Source organism: Petaurus breviceps, unplaced genomic scaffold (genome assembly GCF_028583685.1).
Source record: "Petaurus breviceps papuanus isolate PSGF00001 unplaced genomic scaffold, PetGlider_PUasm1.0 98, whole genome shotgun sequence".
Lineage (NCBI taxonomy): Eukaryota > Metazoa > Chordata > Mammalia > Diprotodontia > Petauridae > Petaurus > Petaurus breviceps.
In genome coordinates, this window is record NW_027187460.1 from 31,841,721 (window position 1) to 31,846,910 (window position 5,190).

Genomic DNA, 5,190 nt, shown 5'->3' on the forward strand with positions numbered 1-5,190 from the left:
TCCTTCCTTCCTTCCTTCCTTCCTTCCTTCCTTCCTTCCTTCCTTCCCAGTGGGCTGAGGATGAAGGAAGGGGGAAAATGAATGTCTAAAAATTTAGTTAAAAACAAAATTATAAAAAATGTGATTGTAAGCCATTGTCAGTAACAATTAAAAGATCATGTAAAATGGTAGAGGTACTGAGGGACTAAAGAAGACCAAATGGATAAAACAGAGCCTGCAAACTATAACCCAGTGAACTTGACATCAGTTGCTGGGGAAATTCTAGAATGGACTATTAAAGGGATGGTTAGTGAACATCTAGGAGAGGAAGCAATGCCTTGGAGGAGTCATCATGGATTCTTCAAGAATAGGTCATGTCAGATTAACCTTGGCATACTATAGATATACTTTACTTAGATTTTAGTGAAATTTTTGATAAAGTATATCATGCTATTCTTATGAGATATATAGATGAGATAGTTTATTCAGGCACATTTGGAATTAGTTGAATGGACAGACTCAAAGAATAGTTGTTAATGGTTCAATATCAGCTTGGCAGGGTGTTTCCAATCGAGTGCCCCATTTTGATTTGTAATTCATATAAAGGCACAGAGGACATGCTTATCAACTTTGCAGGTGATATAACACTGTAAAGGATAGCTTATGTACTGAATGATAGGATTAAAAAGAATCTTGACAACTGGAACATTGGGCTGAACCAAATAAGATGAAGTTTAACATGCATAAATGTAAAGTTTTATACTCGGGTTGGAAAAGCTAGTTTCACAAGTATAAGATGGGGGAGAATACATAGTTGTATAGCAGTTTATTTGGCAATTATTCGACATATAGTAGCTGTGTCACCATGGATGAGTTATCACTTCTCAGACAGTAAGTTACAAATGAGTTGCTGCTCTATATTTAGGAGAGAGTTTCTGTGTCAGGAATTCTTTGTACCAATGAAATAATAAGTCTGTATCAAATATGTCAGGAGAGAAAAACAGACAGACAGAAATGGAGACAGAGAGACTATCTACTTCCCTCACAATAAATTTGAATGAATAAGTTGTTTTGACTATTATAAATACCCAAATTAACTATAAAGGACATATGAAGAAAGATGCTATCTGCATCCAGAGAAAGAACTGATAAATAGAAACATGTATAGAATAATTTTATATATGTATGTATATATAACATTGGACTACAAGCTTAAGTCAATGGTATGGAATGGTATACCAAAAGAGATAATCCAATGAAAGATAATATGATCTTGGGCTTCTTTAAGAGAGGCATGGCTTTCAGGAATAAGGATATGAGGTTCTCTGTACTGGTTAGAACACATCTATATTATTATGTTCAGTTCTTAGCATCATATCTTTTTTTTTTTTTTTGCTTTTTGGAGGGGGGAAGGTAGGACAATTGGGGTTAAAATACTTGCCCAAGGTCACATGGCTCGTTTTGTGTTAAGTGTCTGAGGCTGGATTTGAACTCAGGCCCTCCTGACTCTGGGGTCAGTGCTCTATTCACTGTGTCACCTAACCATCCCCTTAGCATCACATCTTACAAAGAAAAACAATAAACTGGAGAGCATGTAGAGGACGGCATCAGTTTAATGGAGGGCTTTAAGTCTTGCCCTTCATACCCAGAATTATATCCCTTCTCACCTCCGCCTCCCAACTTCCGTAGCTTCCTTCAAGCCTCAGATAAAGTCCCATCTTCTACAATCAGCATTTCCTGATCTCCCTTTATACAAGTGTCCTCCCTTTATTGATTATTTCCAATTTATCCTGTTGATAGATTGTACACAATTGTTTTCATGACATCTTTCCGAAATGAGTTGCTGACCTGTACTGGGGAGATAGTTTCTGTGTCAAAAATTCTTTGTACCAGTGAGATAATAAATCAGTATAAAATGTATGAAAAGAAAAACATAGACAAAGAAAGAAGCAAAAATGGGAAAGAATTATAACAGTACAATTATAATTGTACACTATACCATTTATCTTCAATTCTTTGTTTTGAATCATTATTAAATTTTATTTTAAATTCATGGAATAAAACAAGCATTTCCATAACATAGTACAATAAAAAGGATGATTGCACATGGAACTGCAAAAAAACCCTACTATGAACAATTTGCTATTCCTTTCAAATATACAACAAAATTATCATATATGTTTCTTTTTTTTCTTTCCCCCCACCTTAGAGATGGCTACCATTAGACACAAATTAGTATACATACATACATATATAAAACTATTCTATATGTGTTTCTATTCATCAGTTCTTTCTCTGGATTCAGATAGCATCTTTCTTCATATGTCCTTTATAGTTAATTGGGGTATTTATAATAATCAAAACAACTTATTCATTCAAAGTTGTTCTTAAAACAATATTGCTGTTTTAAAACAATACAAAATTCTATTGATTCTACTTATTTTGCTCTTCATTATTTTGTGCAAGTCTTTTCATGTTTTTCTAAAACCATTGAACTCATCATTTCTTATAGCACAATAATATTCCATTACAATCATATACCATATAATTCATCTCCAATTTTTAAAGAAGTCCCCTAATCACATTATCTTAGATTATGAACTCCTTGAGAACAGGGACTGGTTTTATTTTTGCCTTTCTTGTATCCCTGGCATTTGGCACAGTGTTTGGCACTGAGTAGGTGCTTAGTTTGTTCACTTGACTTGATGCCATGTGTGGATTAGTTGAAGGAACTGGGCATGCTTAACTGACAGAAAAATTCAAGGAGGACATGAGAGCTGTGACCCTATGTTTGAAGGGTCATCATAAGGCAGAAGGAACAGACATATTCTCCTTGGCCTGAGAGGGCAGAACTAGGAGCAGTGTTGGAAGTTGTAGTGGGCCAATTTAGGCTTTAGGGGGTGGAAAGCTTTCAAACAATTAGAATTAACTAAAAATGGAATGGGTTTCATTAAAAGGTTGTGACTTCTCACTAGAAGGTTTCATGTAGAGGACTGACTGACCACCTTTGGGGTATGTTACCTGGGAATTCCTTTTTGGCTTGCACTAGATGGTTGTTTAAGTCCCTCTAGTCCTAAAATTCTATAATTCCGTTTATCCCAATCTTCACTGAAACTCTGTAGGAGGTGCTGACCAGAGCCAGTTCATGGGTGATGTACTAATATAGTTCAAGGGCACAAAGCTGAACAGCACAGAAAAATAGTGACAGACAAGAGTTAGAAGAGCTGGAGCTCTGTCCTTGGTCCTGATGATCAGTAGCTAGGTGAACTGGGGTAAGTCATATCACCTTTTTCCAGTTGAATTCAGGTCCGTTGTATATGGAATGAGATAATACCAGTACTACCCACACCATAGCATTATGAGGGAAATGGTTTGTAAACCTTAGGATACTCTCTTTGTCTCCATTTATGTCTGTCTCTCCATTTTTCTCTCTTTACATATTTGGTACAGACTTATTATTTCATTGGTACAAAGAATTCCTGACACAGAGACTCTTCTGAATATAGATCAGCCACTCATTTGTAACATACTGTCTTTGGGCTCTGAGAAGTGGTGACTTACCCATAGTGATACAACTACTATATGTCAGAAGTGGAACTTGAAACTAGGTGGTCCTGCCTCTGAAGCTAATTCTCTAACCACTATGCCATGCTGCCTCTCACAGCACCATATATGTGTGAGTTTTTAATATGAGTATGATGATGATGACGACTTTTGTTTTGTATCTTTGTTCATAGGCCATCCCCATGGCACTGAAGAAGCCTTGGGTATCACTCACATGTTGCCCAGTGTGATGGATGCTTCCTTTGATCTCCATCCAACTCAAACCTCATGCCACCATGGCGCTCCTCTGGCAAAGTGGACTGTATACTTTTGTAAACCTTTCCCCTAACAAGGGACAGTAAAGCTTTACATTTTTATGTAATGTGCTGAGATGTGGGATCCTGGCACACAGCTGTAGAGTGGGATAAATGCCAAGTTAGGCATTCATCTTGGAAATGATTATGTATTTTGCTTGGCCTTTTACTTCTGAAATAGCTTCTTTGAAAACGGATTTTTAATTTTGTATTGCTTTAAGTCTAGTGGTCTGGATTTTATCGAGAATGTATTTTTACGTGAACTATTCATTGCTTTTTGTGGCAAACATTCCTCTCAATAGAGAAATGAAAGCCTAGAAGCAATAAATTCTCCAATTCAGCACACTGGGCTGGGTTTTGCTTTTGTGTGTTTTCTCTCTCCTTCCTCTCAACACCAGAATCAGATGAGGCCAACACAATAAGGCCATTAAATCAGATTACCTATGAGGTTCCTACCAGGTCAAAATCCTATCATCCTGTGAATTTAGAAAAGTGAGGAGGGGCAGTGGTTGCTTGAGTAGAGTAACTTTAAACCCATAGCTCCAGAGAACCCTGGGAAGAGGTGAGAATAGGACTACATGTAGTAGATATGGGTGGGATCCATGTGAAAGCTTGCAAACAGTCTTTTAGAAAGAGGTTTACTCTATTTTGCTAGTTATTGGCTATGAAGAGCATGATGACTGGTTGAAAGTACTGAAGATGTTTAGAATGAAGACAGAAGACTTAGAGAGGAAAAGGTGAAGAAATATTCAATTGGGTTTCAAAGCACAGAGCTGGGAGAAATGAGTGGGAGCCACAATGAGGCAGAGTTCAACCCTGTCAGAGGCAAACCTTTCCTATGACTAGAGATATTTAGGGGTGGATTAGGCTGCCCAGGAGGCAGGTCCTTTTGTTTTAATTTGTTTCTTTAAAAGATTTTCTTATTTTTATCCATAGCTTTTGTTTTTATATTACATTGTTTCTTAGTATATCCTTCTCCCTTCTCTATCCAAATCATCCCTTGTAAGATATTTAAAAAGAAAAAAAATTCCGGTAAAGCTAACCAAAACATCAACCAAATCTAATAGTATGTGCAATATTCTGCACTTATAGCTTCCCAGCTTTATGGCAAACAGGAGATGCATTTTTTCTCAACTTTTCTCCAGGACTATAATATTCAATTGCATTTTTTCTTCTTTTAGTTAATATTGTTGTAATCACCAATTGCATTTTAAATGACACTGAAAATTAAAAAAAAAGCATTTCCATGTACTTTCCTATTTGATTCTTTTCCTTCAAAAATCTTTCCTTCCCTTGTTCATTCGTTTGTTCCTTCTCTTTTCCTTCGTTCGTTCGTTCGTTCGTTCGTTCGTTC

At 36.6% G+C, this 5,190-nt stretch overlaps 1 long non-coding RNA gene across 1 annotated transcript in view; it reads left to right on the top strand.

Annotated features, from left to right (window-relative positions):
• Positions 1-5,190, top strand: part of LOC138155859 (uncharacterized) — a 164,279-nt gene that overhangs the window by 158,872 nt on the left and 217 nt on the right. The window contains exon 5 of the long non-coding RNA XR_011167010.1: positions 3,717-5,190. This exon is cut by the window's right edge and continues 217 nt beyond it. This is a non-coding gene — a long non-coding RNA (uncharacterized lncRNA). The remainder of the gene's footprint in view (positions 1-3,716) is intronic.